The following is a 19,952-nucleotide window of genomic DNA, read 5'->3' as shown; positions in this document are numbered from 1 at the left end:
AGGGGGGGGGGGGGGGGGGGGGGAGGGGGGAGGTTACGGGCAGGCACTGTATCGGAAATGCCGAGCGCTGGAGAGGAAGTGCCTGTTCTAAACTGATGTGCACATTTATTTGTAAATATTAAGTGGAGCGCCTCCACACACTCACTTGCAAGGTGACCATTCAAAATATCTGCCATCGCTGCTTTGGTTAGGATCTATACAAAAGAATTCTTGTTGACATGTTAAAATTGGTTTCTTTCGTCAAAACAAAGTGGAGTTCTTCATTCGATCATGTAGATCGTCAGAAGTTCGTAAACTCATCCGAAAATATTTATAAAACTTATCTTCATCTGCCATTAATTCCTCAAAAAGAACAAAGAATGCACCCACTTCATCTCTTCTCACATTGAGTGGCTGAACCCAATGCAACCTGCATTTCTTCTCACATTGAGTGGCTGAACCCAATGCAACCTTCTTCTTCTCTTCAAACGTCTGTACAAGAGCTGCTGGCAGAAGGACGGCGCGGCACGGCATGCCGTGCTGCTGTCGGGTGAGTGTGAAGAGACGCGGCTTTTGTGTCGGCCCGACAAGAATGCCCGCTTGTCGGCTACCGGGTAGTGTGAAGTAAGCCATAGGGTGTAAATTGTTTGTTCTTGATGTAGCTCTCCATGCTACTCTGTCCTATGAAAGCCTCTTCATCTCCTAGTAAACGTTCCAATCTACATCCATTTGAATTTGTTTCTGTGTCCATCTATTGCTCTCCCTCTACAGTTTTTACCCCACACGTTTCCGTCCAACACTAAATTGGGGATCCCTTGATGCCTCATAATGTGTCCTATCAACTGATCCATTTTGCTCGTCAAATTTTACTAGAAATTTTGTTTTCTCCCCAGTACTATTCAGTACATCCTCATCAATTACGCGATCCACCCATATAATCTTCGGCCTTCTTCTCCAGCATCACATTTCAAAAGCTTATATTACCTGGGCTCGCGAAACCGAATTTTGTAAAGCGACTTCCCAATACCGCTTCTGAGAGATCATGTAAACACTAAATGAAACACCAAGTTTACTGTTACCAGTCACTGTTTTATTTATTTCCACGATGCGTTTCAAAGGTTTAAACCTCTATCATCGAGTGGATTTAGATTAGTTCGTATGACATTTGTGTGTGTGTTGCGTTATGATTTTTGGAGGAACTTCTGGCACTGTATAGTGCAGAAAAAGATACTATTTCATAACATAGTTTCGGGTTTCTTCTGGCAAAAATTAAACTTATATCTAACGGTAGACATAAAATAAGTAAAATAGAGTACCTCCAATGGTCACAGGTTCCTTTCGCTGTCGTAACACATCACATGTATACTGTCATATTTGTAAACAAATATGGCGTCTGGAATCTGCTGGGTGCAAGGTTAGTATAGCAGAAGAGAAGACATAATCACAAAGAATATACGTCGTAACAACATTATTACAGAATAATTATTTAAAAGATTTGGAGGTGTTTGTTTTGAGGTGCCAAATACATTTGTGTGTACTTCAGGTGGCATATAAATCCAATTTTGACAAGTTAAAGTGAGTGAGTGAGAGAGAGAGAGGGTGGAAAGAGTGTGATTGTATGACAGCAAACTTTACATGGCAAGGGGTCTTAAGATTACATGTTACATATATTAGCTGCCTAAAGGTTTAAAATATGCAGATAGATATACAATCTCTCTCTCTCTCTCTCTCTCTCTCTCTCTCTCTCTCTCTCTCTCTCCCTCCCTCTCCTTCTGCCTCTGCCTCCAGCCTCTCACATCTGTCTATTAATCCCAATCAAACATTGTCATTCATGTATAACTTTACTGCTGTAGCCAATTTGATTATTGTACTTAAAGTGTGTAACAAGTCACCTGATTGTTATTAGCTAGTATGAAGTTTAAGCCATTTTAACATTTCACCTGATTGTATAAATGAGTATGAAGCTTAAGCTGTTTTAACTTGTCAAAATCGGATTGATATGCCACCTGAAGTACACACACATATATTTGCCACCTTAAAACAAACACCTCCAAATCCTTTAAATAATTATTCTGTAATAATGTTGTTACGATGTATATTCTTTGTACTCTGCGGTTATGTTTTCTCTTCTGCTATACGAACCTTGCATCCAGCAGATTCCAGACGCCACATTTGTTTACAAATATACCAGTATACATGTGATGTGTTACGACAGCGAAAGGAATCTGTGACCACTGGAGGTACTCTATTTTACTTATTTTATGTTTACCGTTAGATATGAGTTTAATTTTTGTCAGAAGAAACCCGAAACTATGTTCTGAAATAGTGTCTTGTTTTTGTTCTGAAATAATGTCTTGTTTCTCCACTAGACAGTGCTAGTGTTGGCACCTAAGCCAAAATAGGATGTATCTTTATTTTTCACCCTTCTTTTCATCCTGTGAAGTTTCGACTGTTTCAGAGAACGATCTATGGAGCATTCCCGTAGTCAGAGAATTGGAGTCTACTGTCTCAGCTTTACGCACCCTAATCGCGTATGACTATTCTAAACTCTGGAATCATCATCAACAACAAAAAAAGACATCACGAATTTATCTCATGCATGAAGATGTTCTACAGTATTATTGTGAGTATTGGAGCTATAGTCAGAAACTGGCTTACGTTCGTGGAAAAAATTGTGGGAATATTGTGACAGTGTGATTCGAGTTTCGGACCAAGGCTAAATGGACTCAATCCAAATGACGCCGGCCAAATGGACCGCTCGCTTGTGGAGGCCTGTAGAATTTATCATCATGCCATACAAATGATAGTCTCAGACACCTCGTTATCTTTTTCAAGCCGTTATCTTTTCCAGGTTGCCGAGTCAATGGCCTTTCTGATAGCTCTTATCTCTCTATTGAAGTCTGCAGGCATCACCTCCTAGTCTACACAATTCTGCCGTGTGTACTTCTCCTTCCCACAGCACCGTTTCCGTATCTATGATTTTAAACTGAGGATGACTGACGGTCGATCATCAGAGCTGGCAAAATTGCTGCATTTCGTTTTGCAGAGAGGACTACATTAATTTTGAAGAGAAATTGCCACAGTCTCAAATTTTGTTTTTGCAATACAAGCCACAGCTCCGGCAATATTTCATTTTATGGCCATCATTCGAAACACAATACTACATTTATGCGTACATTCACCTTAATACGGTAGAATCTAGATTTGGCCAATTCTTTCGTGGTGGCTCCTTATACAGAGGCCTCCCTACATATAGCAAAAATTAGTAAATACATCAACGTGCGATGTTCGAAAAGTTATATTGGACAATATGGCGAATTTTCTAACGTCTGTAAGTCATTTTAACTTTTGTAGCTGCCGAATTATAATAACGAATTGTTTAAATTGAACTACGTTCTTTATCTGTGGTATTGGAAAGAGCTTCTGAAGAGTACTTCAGGGACTTAAGGACTGTTCCTTTTAATTACTAATTAAAGGACTATGGTGTACTGTTTGTGGTATCTCGTAATAATACTTTTCATTGTGACTGGGGCATGCCATGGGCAACAGACGAAGGGCGTGGATACAGAGCAGGAAACCACGACACCGGTTGTCTTACCTGACCTCGTTTGTAGTACATGCAGTCAGTACTGTTTCACATGATGAAATCATCACGCTACAAAATGCCAGCTGCCAAGATGAGGCACTCTTATTTTCTTTTGTTTCAGTCCCAGTTCAAAGTCCCATATAATTAGCTTCGGTTTTTTTCATGTTAATTTTTTGTGTTTTGCTTTCTAACAATAGCACAACAGAAAAATTTATCTTGGTTTATTAAAATTTTAATAAATGTTTGGCAGTTGTGAAGTCGACCTCCATTTATTACACCTACTTCGTACAACTCCCATGTTTGGGTGACCCCTATTAATAAGTATAAACAGGACTACTCCAAGTTGATGTTTTCAATGTGATGGTGTTCTTCATGTTATGCAATGATGAATAACATGCAAATACGGTGAAGCGTGGATATCGCTCATTCGTTTCACAAACAACTTTAAATGAGTCACTAATGCAGATTAGATTAAGGATGTTCACATTTTTTGCTTCCTCTGGTATTATATTGTGTATCCATTTATTTGTTTGTTGAACAACATCATTTTTTGTTACTAAAATTTTTCATTCACACTCATTTTTTGTTTACGTAGTTTCTCTCAATAACCGTACACACTTTCTCGATGAGCTGTTTTTACTACAGTGCACAACTAGTTGATTAAGACTATTTTACTGTACTGCGAATCTACACGATATGTTTCAGCTTGTATTCTAGGACATTCGAGACGATTCTAGAGCATCTACAAACATTCGTTAACATTCAAGAATATTCATAAGAGCTAGAGAGCGTTATAGAACAATCTCGAATTTTTTTCCCTGAAAAATGCATTGGTGCAAAAGAGACAGAAAATGTGATGGCGGCCACTACAAATCTCGTTAACCACGTCAACTACCATCGCACAACCATTATAGTGCATAACGTGAGAACCGAAGGTAGCACCAAACACAAAAACCCGATACCTTTCAGCATACAATAGCAGTGATGCTCGAAAGCATCTTTTTCACCGAAGCGAACACAAACGAACGCGCGACAGCGAACTGGCATTCGCTCCGGTGTGAAAGCTATGCGCACGGTGTTGGGTTGTGCGCGGTTTGCACTCGCAGGTGTTCGCCTGAGATCCACTGATAGTCGGTTTCCGGGCGAACGTACAAAGGAAGTTCGCTTCCTCGCCATCTTGGGTGATAGACACGTGCTTTGCCGAACTGTTGTGACATAGTATTTTGTGGAGTGATTCCGGAGCGATGGAGTGGCTAAATGATACTGTTCTCTTTTTAGATGAAGAGTACAGGTCCCAGAGGTGTTTGTGGGATCCTAAAATCCTCATCACAAAATTGTAAACAAGAAGAATGACCCCTGCAAGAGAATTAAACGCAATTAAAATAAACCAGAACAAATAATGTTGACTAATGTAAAACAGAAATACACAAAAGACACAATCATTTACATGACTTACATTCAAGGTATCTGTGTTAATGCTACAGTTTATCTCTCTTTTACTACATTTAAAAACAGAAGCAGAACAAGTGAAAAATTTTTGAACTCTGATAAAGATGTGTTTTATTCTATACTGAAGGTTTCCGTATTCAAATACCGATATATGTAGACAGACAGAATACGGCGCTGCGGTCGGCAACGCCTATATTAAGACAACAAGTGTCTGAAGCAGTTGTCAGATTGGTTACTGCTGCTACAGTGGTAGGTTATCAGAATTTAAGTGAGTTTGAACATGGTTTTACAGTCGGCGCACGAGCGTGAATATCAGGAATCCGGTAAAACATCCAATCTCCAAATCCGCTGCGGCCGAAAAAAAAATCCTGCAAGAACGGGACCAACCATGACTGAAGAGAATCGTTCAACGTGACAGAAGTGCAACCCTTCGCAAACTGATGCAGGTTTCAATGCTCGGCCACCAAAAAGTGTCAAGTGCGAACCATTCAACGAAATATAATCGATATGGGGTTTCGGACCCGATTGCCACTCGTTACCCTTGATGACTGCGTGACACACAGCTTTACACCTCGCCTTTGCCCGTCAACACTGACTTTGGACTGTTGATGAATCATGTTTCCTGGCGGAACGAGTCTCTTTTCAAATTGTATCGAGCAGATGGACGTGTATGGGTCTGAAGACAGCCTCATGGATCAATGAACCGTGCATTTCAGCCGGGGACTGTTCAAGGTGATGGAGGCTCTGTAACGGTGTGAGGCGTGTGCGGTTGGAGTGATATGGGACCCTTGATACGTCTAGACAAACACGTACGTAAGCGTCATTTCCATCCATTCACGTCCAGAATTGCTACAGACTGGCTCCAGGATCATTCTTCCGAGTTTAAACAATTCCGCTGCCCACTAAACTCCTCAGACATGAACATTACTGTGCATATGTGGGATGTCTTGTAACGTGCTGTTCAGAAGAGATCTGCACTCTCTTTCGGATTTATAGACAGCCCTGAGTGGTGTCAGTTCCCTTCAATACTACTTCAGACATTAGTCGAGTCCACACCACGTGGTACTGCGGCACTTCTGCGTGCTCGCGCGAAGTCCTCCACGATATTAGGCAGGTGTACCAGTTTCTTTGGCTCTCTAGTGTACAAACTGCAAAGCTTAAGTTATGAAATAGCCTATAAGACTGGTCTTTTGTATATTTTTGTGTTACACTACAAATTTTTGAATCTTATCTTCCAGCCATTTACCTTTATAAAATCCAGGAATGTTTGGCAGCCAGCCAGGATGGCCGAGCGGTTCTAGGCGCTACAGTCTGGAACCGCGCGACCGCTATGGTCGCAGGTTCGAATCCTGCCTGGACGTGTATGCTGTCCTTGGGTTAGTTAGGTTTAAGTAGTACTAAGTTCTAGGGGACTGATGACCTCAGAAGTTAAGTCCCATAGCGCTCAGAGCCATTTTGAATGTTTGGCATATGGCGCTACGTACTTCAGGAATTATTTGGGAAACAGATGCTGGTGATATACGAAATAGATATTTGAGGCTAGCATAATTGTCACTTGTTGCTAAGAAGCGCGATGTTAGTGCTAGCCTCTCTTCTGCAGATATGGCAGGTCGGTTATTTGTGCCTTGCTTTAAAATTTTCGGTTCAGTTACTGCTAGAAGAAGGCGAAAATCATTCGTCGACATACGGGTGAAGTTCTCGAATAAACCAAGGATGGCTGCAGCTGCAAATCACTGATCAGAGCCGAACCACCACATGCATCACGCCGGCGCAAAAATACAGACACTCAAATTTTTCTCTGTCTGTGCCGTTTGGCTTTCATAAGCAACAGCGTGCTCGCTGTGCAAAACAAAACCAAGTTGTGTGTTTCTGTTCTCCACCACGCTGAGCTAAGTACTGATGTTAACGCGACAAAAACGAAATACATCGAGTGCTTTCGGTTTCGTTCGTTTCAGTGTAAATGCCTCTTCGTAGGTACAAGACAATGCGCGAGCGCAAGCACACATTCCTAGCGAACGCACGGTCGTGTTCGTTTCGGTGTAAACGGGGCTTAACAGTTTTGCGATAAACTTAATGTCATCTTCTGCCAGTCCGTCCTTCCTGCTGTGCATTATTCATGTTAATTTTTGGTAAATATGTTTTATTATATTGATGGTTTGGTAATGCTCATATTCTTGATGAAGTCTGTGTGTATTACGCCTGTGTCGTATATCGAAATTATGAGCTGAAATAGTTTTGTCACGATTAGCTCTCCCGAGGATATTAATAACTTAGAAGGTCTGTCGTCTACTATCTACTCCAAGTGCTTTGTTTCGACTTACGTCCTTCAGTGGTCAGTCAAATTCTTCAGCAGGGTTGCATCCCCAATCTTACCTTCTTTCACTTCTTATTCTCTTAATATTGTCTTCAAGTTTCTTTCCTTATACCTACTTAACTGGCACTTAATACGTTTAGCGCTCCTCTTCGGGCGAGAATGTTGTGGTGTGCCCTCGTAATGAGCCTTGAGAACGTGCCTCGGCCGAGTGCGCCGCCCACAATTCAGCATCACATTGTAACAAGAGTATTCTAGAGAGTGGTACCTTGTTCCAACTCACTGCACTTCGGAGAGCAGCTGAGGCTCCAGGATTACGTTATGTGCCGCGTGTGATTCCCAGACGACACAGACATAACAAATGAACATGAATTAAAATACCTCGTAAATTTTAATAAAAACAACCACAAATTGAAACAAATGTGGGGTCCTTTTACAGAATGGCAACAAGAAGATGAAACCGGCGGGATCGGCATGCTGTATAATGCGATCGAACTGAATAAACCTGAGAGATGATTCCAAACTTAGTCGGTCTTTGTGGCCGAGTGGTTCTAGGCGCTTCAGTCCGTCACCGCGCTGCTGCTACGGTCGCAGGTTCGAATCCTGTCTCGGGCATGTATGTGTGTGATGTCCTTCTTAGGTTCGTTAGGTTTAAGTAGTTCGAAGTCTAGGGGACTGATGACCTCAAATGTTAAGTCCCATAGTGCTTAGAGCCATTTTGGTTCCAAACTTAGGTATTTTTCAGTCAGTCAAACCACAGGCCAGGCTGTGACCAGCAGTTGCTGTATTATTTTTCCTAGAGGAAGATTTTACTGAGAGAGAAGTATGCGTCGAGTGATGAAAAAAAACTCAACTGCCTCAATGAAATGCCGACAGAAAAACTGAGAATTGCATCAAAGAAGGAGAATGAAGAAAATGCCATAGATAAATGACTGTAGGTTGTTTCATATTTTGTACAGACTTTACAAATGTTTGACTTTCTCGTTTCTCTGGTAGTAAAGCATGTGTGAGTATGTCGCTTTACTCGATTTCAAGAAGATAGCCTGGCCGAGCAGTTCTGGGCGCTTAAGTCTGGAACGCGCTGCTGTTACGGTCGCAGGTTCGAATCCTTCCTCGGGCATGGATGTGTGTGTTGTCCTTAGGTTAGTTAGGTTTAAGTGGTTCTATGTCTAGGGGACTGATGACCTCAATGTTCCATAGTGCTTAGAGCCATTTTTTGAAAAAGATAGCCACAAGCAGGAAAAAGGGGAAATGGAAAGAAAACAGGGGATTAATCACTATAAATATCTGTCGCGATTTACCCACAAAACCTGAATTTATTATCTGTGTGCGAATGCACGTGATTCACGCACAAGGTAATGCACTGCATCTTGTCCAACATACACTCCTGGAAATGGAAAAAAGAACACATTGACATCGGTGTGTCAGACCCACCATACTTGCTCCGGACACTGCGAGAGGGCTGTACAAGCAATGATCACACGCACGGCACAGCGGACACACCAGGAACCGCGGTGTTGGCCGTCGAATGGCGCTAGCTGCGCAGCATTTGTGCACCGCCGCCGTCAGTGTCAGCCAGTTTGCCGTGGCATACGGAGCTCCATCGCAGTCTTTAACACTGGTAGCATGCCGCGACAGCGTGGACGTGAACCGTATGTGCAGTTGACGGACTTTGAGCGAGGGCGTATAGTGGGCATGCGGGAGGCCGGGTGGACGTACCGCCGAATTGCTCAACACGTGGGGCGTGAGGTCTCCACAGTACATCGATGTTGTCGCCAGTGGTCGGCGCAAGGTGCACGTGCCCGTCGACCTGGGACCGGACCGCAGCGACGCACGTATGCACGCCAAGACCGTAGGATCCTACGCAGTGCCGTAGGGGACCGCACCGCCACTTCCCAGCAAATTAGGGACACTGTTGCTCCTGGGGTATCGGCGAGGACCATTCGCAACCGTCTCCATGAAGCTGGGCTACGGTCCCGCACACCGTTAGCCCGTCTTCCGCTCACGCCCCAACATCGTGCAGCCCGCCTCCAGTGGTGTCGCGACAGGCGTGAATGGAGGGACGAATGGAGACGTGTCGTCTTCAGCGATGAGAGTCGCTTCTGCCTTGGTGCCAATGATGGTCGTATGCGTGTTTGGCGCCGTGCAGGTGAGCGCCACAATCAGGACTGCATACGACCGAGGCACACAGGGCCAACACCCGGCATCATGGTGTGGGGAGCGATCTCCTACACTGGGCGTACACCTCTGGTGATCGTCGAGGGGACACTGAATAGTGCACGGTACATCCAAACCGTCATCGAACCCATCGTTCTACCATTCCTAGACCGGCAAGGGAACTTGCTGTTCCAACAGGACAATGCACGTCCGCATGTATCCCGTGCCACCCAACGTGCTCTAGAAGGTGTAAGTCAACTACCCTGGCCAGCAAGATCTCCGGATCTGTCCCCCATTGAGCATGTTTGGGACTGGATGAAGCGTCGTCTCACGCGGTCTGCACGTCTAGCACGAACGCTGGTCCAACTGAGGCGCCAGGTGGAAATGGCATGGCAAGCCGTTCCACGGGACTACATCCAGCATCTCTACGATCGTCTCCATGGGAGAATAGCAGCCTGAATTGCTGCGAAAGGTGGATATACACTGTATTAGTGCCTACATTGTGCATGCTCTGTTGCCTGTGTCTATGTGCCTGTGGTTCTGTCAGTGTGATCATGTGATGTATCTGACCCCAGGAATGTGTCAATAAAGTTTCCCCTTCCTGGGCCAATGAATTCACGGTGTTCTTATTTCAATTTCCAGGAGTGTATTTGCTGCGAACAAAGTACGTAGATCTTTAGGTGAAGTTTACAACGCTAGGCCATAAAGAAGTCTTTGTGACTGTGTTGGCAGTGCAGAATGCTTGAAGCGTGTGATCTACGTGAATTTCATTTGTCAATTTTTCGAGCCCTCAGGAATGTAAATATTTTTATTGGTAAATCCACAACTGTAGTGGGTTTACTTAACTATTTGACCTCTGATACGATGCTTCGTCCAGAGGTGCGAATCCACGGCTTCTCTTGGGATTTAGATGATTTTTGTAGTTGTGTTACCAATGAACAACTTAAAAGAAATGCTGTACGGAATGTTTGCTCTTTTATAACTTGAACACCTGCGAGAGGCTTTCAATAAGTAATGAAACACATTTTACCTCGGCCAATTTCGGTTGAAAAAATGCTAAATTTGATGTGGGACGTCGTGGAACATTCCCGCTTCAGCCCCTACAGTTTCATGGAGTTCCGATAGCTGGCGGCGCCTGTACGTAGCCTTCAAAACGGAGCATGTAATGGATGTACATTCCAAGCCGAGAACTGCCACTGAATTTCTTTTGCCAGGAAAGCAGGTTATTGGAGATATTCATAGGGGCTTGCAGGATGTCTATTGAGACCAAGCAGTCAAGAAACAGACAATGAGTCGTTGTGCGAGCATCTGTCATCATCGCAAGGTCACGAAAACGTGTCCTATCTCCCAGGTGCCAGCCGATCGCAACCAGATGTGACTCCCGTAGTATTGGAACATGAGGACACTCTCATTGGAGTTCTTTGACAGATCGCAATTAAACACCTCACTGCTGTCCGCTGCTCGTGGTCTTGCGGTAGCGTTCTCGCTTCCGGCGCACGGGGTCCCGGGTTCGATTCCCGGCGGGGTCAGGGGTTTTCTTTGCCTCGGGATGACTGGGTGTTGTGTGTCTTTCATCATCATTTCATCCTCCTTCACTCGCAAGTTAAAGAACCGCCCTGCGTGGGATCTCCCGGCCACCAATGCCACACGCTCGTTATTACCTCACTGCTCAGATGGTGGTCTCTGTTCGTAGTACTGATTTACTCGTCCGCTAGTTGGGCAACTTAAGGGTATGTGTCCTCTGGGTACTCCGTCACCTAACAGAAGACCAAAAAGAGCAACCAAGAAAAGAGTTGCTCGCGCGTTACGAGGCTGATGGTGACAATTTCTTGTCAGACATTGTCACAGGTATTGAAATATGGGTTCAAATAACAATGCATGGACTAGCGCCTCACCACTTTAGCGTGTTCGTCGTCTCAAAAATAGAAACGAACTTCTTCTCCATGACAACGCAAGGCATCCCACAAGTCTGCACAGCCGGCCAATGTGGCCGAGTGGTTCTAGGCGCTTCAGTCTGGAACCGCACGACCGCTGCGGTCGCAGGTTCGAATCCTGCGTCGGGCATGAATGTGTGTGATGTCCTTAGGTTAGTTTGGTTTAACTAGTTCTAAGTTCTAGGGGACTGATGACCTCAGATGCTAAGTCCCATAGTGCTCAGGGCCATTACAACCATTTGAAGAAGTCTGCAAAACCGGGAGGAGCTCACAAAACTTCATCGGACTGTTGTTCCTCATCCATCCCACAATTCGAATCTCACACCTTCCGACTTCCTTCTGTTTGGGCCAATGAAGGACCAACTCCGTGGGAAGCAGTGCGTGGTTGTTGATGCAGCAAGACCTTGGCTCCGTCGTCGACCACTAGTGTAGTATCGTGCGGGCAACTAGGTCCTCCCATTCATGTGGCGTAAGGCCGTCGCATTGAACGGAGACTACACTGAAAAATAGGGTTTTGTAGCCAGATGATTGGGGAATAATAAGGTGTTCTGTAATGCTGAATAAAACCAACCTGATTTCAAATTGAAAATGTGTTGCACTACGTATTGAACACGCCTTGTACAACACGGTAACACAGACACTGAACATTCACGTTGGCAGAAATCAATGTCACCACAAATACAGTGATGTAGCCTATGTGCAGCAGAGAACGCTGCTTCTCTACGCGTGTAAATATGACATGGCTTATAATGCAAAGATTGAACCTGACTAACATCAGAGTAAAAGTACAAAAAATGTATAAAATGTTACCATAGAATTTTCGAAATGAAAGTGAAAGGAAAGCTACGTCTGTGTATATCGAATATTAGAGTCAGGTGATTAGAATCTGGAATCAGACATGGTATAGGCAAAGTCGTTCAAAAGTGTTTTATTCATTTATATTAATTAAAATATCGCGTGAGAAAGAAGTTACCTGAGTCGAAGTATGTTGACCTCTCACTTCGACTGCTGTAGTCGGTTATTTCAAAAGGCAGATTATAAAACACTATCTATAATAGATTTGGTTTCGCGGCATGAACTCGTGGAAACTGCCTTCACAAAATCGATTTTCTGACTGTGAATAAAAGGTTGCTCTTACTGTCAATTAATCTTATCAACGGTACGTAAGATAGTTTAAAAAACTGAAAACTTGAATTGTATGTTGAGTTGTTTGCGTTTATTCAGGATGATCAGAAACAGTTTGAAAAGCTAGTAAGAGTGTTCCAGGTCAGGTTGTGCAGATAAATAATTATTCAGAAATTTTTTTGTACGTTATGCCCTTTCCCAGATAATTAACATTGAAGTTAGCCAATCAGGCAGCCGCGCGCACAAATTCAAGCATTCCGCCAGGTATGATGAGTGCCAGTTACTGGCATAGCGTGTGCAAACATTGTAACTTCTTTGGTAACGGTACTCAGTAAATATCTGAATATGGCCATGTAAGTTGAAAACCGGTTACCCTTATAAAAGTAATATTCTAGAACAAAAGCAAACTAGTGCTTTTCATTTATTATTGAAAGGACAATGGGCTTCTGGCGATGGAGATCTCAAGCGCTGGATCGTGATCAGTGTGGAAAGTCATTGAAAATGCCAAGATTCAAAATTAACTGACGAGCCACAGAAGAAGAAGAAGTAGAAGAAGCAGGGCCGATATCTGAAATTAACTGCCTGAGGAAATAAAGACAGTGGCGTGAAGAGTTTATAGCTATCTCACGACTTGTAGTTTCCCTAAGAACTTTATATTAGAGGCTGAGAGCAGCTGTTGTGTTCTGATCACGGCTGTACAGAGACGAGACCGTCGAAGGACGATTGTTACTAGACTTCAACGGACCATCCCGGGACGAAACCTGAACGACACAGTCAAATGAAGCGTGTTTAATTGGTAGAGCGTTTGCGCAGACAGGACGTCAACACAACGTCACGTCACTCATTCCTGGAAAAGTGAATCAATGAGGGACCACCTTTTAAAAAGTCAGACTATAGTAATGGTAGTAAAGATCATCAACGGCGAAATCAAAATTCATAAAGAATACCCCCGGTAAAATACTTAACGGCCTACCGAAATATATCCTGATGATGATGACGTTGAAAGCTCGAGACCGAGAAACCTGACAGGCGAGAACTCTGTGAAGCATTAACTCAAGAATATCAGCGCGAAAACTACGTTCGCGATTTCTATGCTGCTGGACAGTGAAAAAATAGGAAACGTGCTGTCCAAACATATGTAAACATCAACATTTATTTGCTTGAGAAAATACACGAAGCGTCAAGGAAACTGGTATAGGCATGCATATTAAAATACAGAGATAGGTAAACAGTCAGAATACGGCGCTGCGGTCGGCAACGCGTATACAAGACAAGCGTCTAGCGCAGTTGTTAGATCGGTAATTGCTGCTTCAATGGCAGGTTATCAAGATTTAAGTGAATTTGAACGTGGAGTTACAGTCGGCGCACAAGCAATGAGTTCACAGCATCTCCGAGGTAGCGATGAAGTGGGGATTTTCCCGAACGACCTTTTCAAGAGTGTACCGTGAATATGAGGAATCCGGCAAAACATCAAATCTACGACAGCGCTGAAGCCGGAAAAAGATCATGCAAGATCGAGAATAACAACTGAAGAGGATCGTTCAACGTGACAGAAGTGCAACATTTCCCTTGATTGCTGCAGATTTCAGTGCTGGGCCATCAACAAGTTATAGTCGGTGCACAAGCAATGGGTTCACAGCATCTCCGAGGTGGCAATGAAGTGTGCGAACAATTCGACGAAACATCATCGATATGGGCTTCCGGAGCTGAAGGCTCACTCATTTACCCGTGATGACTGCACGGTACAAAACTTTACATCTCGACTGGGCCCGTCAACACCGACATTGGACGGTTGATGACTCGAATCATGTTGCCTGGTTGGACGAGTCTCGTTAAATTGTATATAGCGGATGGACGTGTACGTGTATGGAGACAACCTCAGGAATCCATGGACCGTGCATGTAAGCAGGGGACTGTTCAAGCTGGTGGAAGCCCTGTAATGGTGTGGGGCGTGTGCAGTTGGGGTGATATGGGATCCCTGATACGTGTAGATACGAGTCTGACGGGTGACATGTACATAAGCATCCTGTCTGATCACCTGCATCCATTCATGTTCATTATGCATTCCGACAGATTTCGGCAGTTCCAGCACGACAATGCGACACCCCACACGTCCAGAATTGCTGCAGAGTGGCTCCAGAACACTCTTCTGAGTTTAAACACTTCCGCTGGCACCACACTCCCCAGACATGAACATAGTTGAGCATATTTGGGATGGCTTGCAACGTGCTGTTCAGAAATGATCTGCACACTCTCGTACTCTTACGAATTTATGGACACCCCTGCAAGATTCGGGGTGTCAGTTCCCTCCATCACTACTTCAGAAATTGGTCGAGTGCATCCCACGTCGTGATGCGGCACTCCTGCTTGCTCGCTGGGGTCCTACACGTTATTAGGCAGGTATACCAGTTTCTTTGGCTCTTCATTGTATATACAAGAAAATATACCAAGCGTCATTTAGAAGGTAGTACATAGCGCCATTTTACTTCATACTCTGCATCTCGTTTTCTGTCTCATTCGCATATAATGTCGGAGAAACTGTTACTCCCCCGTAATGAAGCCAGCATTTTCATTGTTGAATTACACTGCGTGACATAGAAACTGAAGCAACCAGACAGGCAGGAAGAAACGAATTGGAAATTCACGAGTTTAGAGAGAGCAAAAAAAAAAAAAAAAAAAAAAAAAAAAAAAAAAAAAAAAATGTTCAAGTGGCTCTGAGCACTTTGGGACTCAACTTCTGAGGACATCAGTCCCCTAGAACTTAGAACTACTTAAACCTAACTAATCTAAGGACATCACACACATCCATGCTCGAGGCAGGATTCGAACCTGCGACCGTAGCGGTGTCGCGGTTACAGACTGTAGCGCCTAGAACCGCACGGCCACTCCGGGCGGCTTGAGAGGGCATATGATGTTATTTCAGTGATTACAAAATCGAGTCAATTTTACAAGGAACTTGCACCCCTCTGGCGTGGATACGTGTACTGATTCTGGATGGGTGTCATAAAACCGTTCTGTCTTCTCCTAAGACAATCTGGCCAACAGACGTAACTGTTCCTTGATATCTTGGATACTGGCACGTACTATCAGGGCCAAGCTCACTATAGGAGTACTTAAACATCGCGCAGATGGTCCACAATAGGTACCATGTGTGGACGAGGACTGACCTGTTGAAAAATGGCACTCAAACGCCGCTGCATGAGAGACACACATGCGGATACAAAATGTCCGTGACGTCCCCTTCCACTTTGCCTCAATCACTACCTCAAGTTATATCCAATGGCTCCACACACCGTGACATCGGCAGTAACATCGCTGTGCCTCTCCAAAACATTGGAGGAATGGATCTGTCACCAGATCACCGCCATGCTCACCTATGATGGCCATCGGTGCTAATGAAGAACCTCCATTCACCTCTAAAAACAGTGCAACACCATTCGAGAGCAGTCCATGTTTTCCCAGTCACAGTATGACTGCAAACGCAGCCGTTTTTGTTGTTGTGTTAAACGCAGCCTACACATGGAACGATAATTTCCTAGTTCGGCAGCTGCTAGTCTCAGACCAAAGGTGCGGGATAACACAGAATGTTGCAGGGCATCCAATACTAGTTCTCAGATGGCAGGCGCAGATGTGCTTTGTGTTCATCGTGGCAAACTGCCCTTGGATTCGTCAGGCGTAGTCGACCAGAACTTGCCTCACGTTCCTGTACAGTCCAACATGAGGTCACTTTATTATTTTCATCGGTAGAGTGACGGAAATTAATATAAAATGAAACGGACTCAGCCAAAAAAACTTGCGGACTCGTTTCGCACTGTCACGACCGAATGCCACTCAAATCTGTGTACTGTACTATTCGATCAGCAGGGCAAATGGAGAGACACAATATGGCCCAATTTCAAACTCTGTTGGACGCTGATATGGCCGTCTCAAATGGAGTAGCCGCCATTTCTGTATCATTTACAGTGATCACTCGGCACCTGACGCTGTTCGCTCCCCTTGTGGACACTGCCAGACCTGATAACAGCAATAAAAACTCCAGTGGCTGTTCTACGTGCCACAGAGAATTGCAGGTCTTAATAACCGCCGATGGTAAGTACATATACGATATTACATTGACATCCAACCATGCCATCGGGGTTCTTCAATTTTCGTTTCTGGAATTGAAATTTAAATTGAAAACGGTTGTTACTTTTTCAATTTTCTTATTTATACTCAGTCTTTGTGTATTTATTGCAAAATATACATTTTTTTTCATTTCGAGAGATAAGGTATTTTTTGCGACAAAGCACTCATAGGAAAAACAGCAGTTTCTCATGCAACCCACACAGTATCTCAAGACAACGAAGTAATCAATAAAATAAAGATTAAGAAGACACGAAACCAGAAAATCCACTATTATTGCGTGAAGCAGCGCGGCGAGAACGGTTAACTTCAATGTCGTCCACTGTGACTCGATCTTTATTGTGCGCACAAAAAAGCACAAACTGGATCGTGTGTGAATGGAGAGCTTTATCTTTTCAAATGAATTCCACTGCAGTATGAAGTATGCAGAATTATTTACATCATGCATTTCTCTGGAGGGTAAATGTTTCTTTGTTTCTTTTTGAGTCTTCAGTCTTCTGACTGGTTTCACGCGACCCGCCACGATTTCCTTTCCTCTGCCAACCTCTTCAACCTACTAGGAAATGATCCAATGTCGAAACATGTCCTGAATTTTTTTATGCAGAAAGAATACGCCGAAAGAAAGACCCTGCTAGGATATACTGTCTGAAATTTTAAAAAAAATATTGGAAAATTCACAGGTTTGTAGTTCGCCAAGCGGATGGAGGAATTGACTCCCCTACTGAAGCTATGCATGCACTAGATGGCAGGCTCTACATGGCAGGCGCTACTTGGCAGGCGCATATCCTTCGTTGACGGCGCACCGGCAAACAAGTAACACAGCTCGACGCGATCGTAATTTATAAAACGAATTTCAGTTTCCGTTGATAGCTTCTCTGAAACGTCCGCAGTTGCTGTTCACTCAAATTTAAAACTCATTTAATATCCAAAATATTTACCAGCTGCTTTTGCTGCATCCTAAATGTTAACACTGGAGATAAAAATGAATTAATATTCACTGTGTTTAACGCGTAATGTTAAGCAGTATACAAACTAGCTTTTACTTGGTAAACTCTGTCAGCTGCATAAGTGGAAGAAAGACTTAAAGGAAGTAATAAATACACACCAAAAGAGAACTCGCAAAACTTTGGAAGAAAAACTGTCTGAAAGATTTACTGTACAGGGTAGCCACGAAGTCCTGTAATTCCCACTAATAACCAACATAACCCCCTAAACTTAGATAAATAACATGAAGAACAGTTCTTTAGAAGAGTTTTCTTGAGATATGAATAATGTAGAGCTGCTCGTGAGAGCCAGTGCACCGTAACTGATGATCTACAAGAGTAGTCCTTTCGAATCGCAGTTGAGACGAACATCGTTGGTTTCAATTCTTCTTCGACCTGTTTGACTAGATTCAAGAAATCATACAGTATAGGACGTCTCAAAATAACGAAGATTACTTCAGGTAAAAGTGTAGAGGAGAGTCTGTTAATTCGCAGCTGACTTGAAGACAAAGCTTGCTGTTTTCGCCACGTCTGCTACGCCTAACGCCGATCAGTCACGTTTCGTGAAAGAATTGTGAGCAATCAGCACTTCATCATTTCGATGAGAAAGACAGAGTCTATTGTGCAATCATATAAAACAGTGAAAGTGATAGATATGAGTGGATTACTGTTCCTACTGCCTCATATCTGTCTTCAGGACCTAAGGGCATATTGGGACCAAAAATTAAGAAAAAGGACTGCTTTGTGGCAAAAAATCTTATAGTCGACCTATCAAAATCTGGAAAAATAGGAAAAAATATTTAAAATTTTATTCGAAACAATTTGTAGCTAGTTGCAGAAATTAATTCATTGATTTTGTTAGACTCTTTGCCTGGACATAAATGACTATTGATATAATTCCGATTCCGCCAGAAATTAATTCATTGATTTTGTTAGACTCTTTGCCTGGACATAAATGGCTATTGATATAATTCCGATTTCGCCAGGAATAATCAATGTGACTCTCAATAACGAATTTTTTAAACTATGGAAAATATTTTTAAAGAAACTGTCGGACAAAATAATTACCGACACCTCTGTCCCATTTGAGGTTTATCAGTAGAACAGTATTCTTAAATCGCAGTCATTTGTGCATTATCAGTTTCTATCAGCACGTTTTACGAATCGCTTTAAGTATGCCCAGTGTTCAAATGGTTCAAATGGCTCTGAGCACTATGGGACTCAACTGCTGTGGTCATCAGTCCCCTAGAACTTAGAACTACTTAAACCTAACTAACCTAAGGACATCACACACATCCAAGCCCGAGGCAGGATTCGAACCTGCGACCGTAGCAGTCGCAGTCCGGACTGATCGCTATGCCCAGTGTGCAGCACAAGAAGCAGAGCAGCAGCGTGGACCATTTCTTACTCCAGCGCAGTTCTGTCTAACTTAAGCTAGTTATTACTGTGAAGTGCCTGGATGTATTGGTTTTTCTTTCCTCAGGTGTGTCTGGTGTAAAGAAAACGTTTGTTTTCGTCGTTCAAATGACACTTCACTTTATTGTGACGGCTACGGGGGCAAACAAGGAAATCATTGGAACTTCCTGGCAGATGAAAACTGTGAGCCAGACCGACACTCGAACTCGGGACCTTTGCCTTTCGCGGGCGAGTGCTCTACCAACTGAGCTACCCGAACACGACTCATGACCTTTCCTTACAGCTTTGCTTTCGTCACTGCCTTGTCTTCAGACTTCACAGAACATCTCCTATGGAACTTGAAGAACTAGCACTTCTGGAAGAAAGGACATAGCGGAGACATGGCTTAGTCACAGCCGGGAGGATGTTTCCAGAATGAAATTTTCACTCTGCAGCGGCGTTGATACAAGACTTATTGGCACATTGAAACTGTTTAAAAACAGCAACATGCGGCTACGCTCGCTTGTCATGGGCGCCCCTCCACTAGGCAGGAAGGGCTATACAAACCATCGTCTTAAGCAGTTTTTCGTGTGACAATAATGAGTAACTTAAACATTTTTTTTAAATACTTGCAGGATGTCTAGGTAGCTAAAATATTGACAGTTCATTTCTTTCGTTGTATTTTTCCTGCATAAAAAAATTCAGGATGGTTTTTAAACATATCGGGTTGGACCATTCCCGTGTTAGATTAGAAGTTTCACCTAACGTCATGAGTTATTTCTTGGATTTATTCCAGTCTGTGTCTTCCCTTACAGTTTTTCCCCTCTTTGGTTTCCTCAGGCACCATGGAAGTTATTCCTTGATGTCTTAACACTCGTCCTATCATCCTACTGTTATTTAGTGTTTTCCGT

At 43.5% G+C, this 19,952-nt stretch overlaps 1 long non-coding RNA gene across 2 annotated transcripts in view; it reads left to right on the top strand.

Annotated features, from left to right (window-relative positions):
* Positions 1-19,952, top strand: part of LOC126365987 (uncharacterized) — an 84,982-nt gene that overhangs the window by 9,248 nt on the left and 55,782 nt on the right. The window contains exon 2 of one of the 2 annotated variants that reach the window (XR_007566284.1): positions 17,344-17,476. The exons of the other annotated variant lie outside the window; for it this stretch is intronic. This is a non-coding gene — a long non-coding RNA (uncharacterized LOC126365987). The remainder of the gene's footprint in view (positions 1-17,343; positions 17,477-19,952) is intronic. 2 annotated transcript variants of the gene reach the window in all.

This window comes from Schistocerca gregaria, chromosome 4 (genome assembly GCF_023897955.1).
Source record: "Schistocerca gregaria isolate iqSchGreg1 chromosome 4, iqSchGreg1.2, whole genome shotgun sequence".
NCBI lineage: Eukaryota > Metazoa > Arthropoda > Insecta > Orthoptera > Acrididae > Schistocerca > Schistocerca gregaria.
The sequence above is the reverse complement of the archived record's forward strand: the minus strand, read 5'-3'. Positions and strand labels throughout refer to the sequence as shown.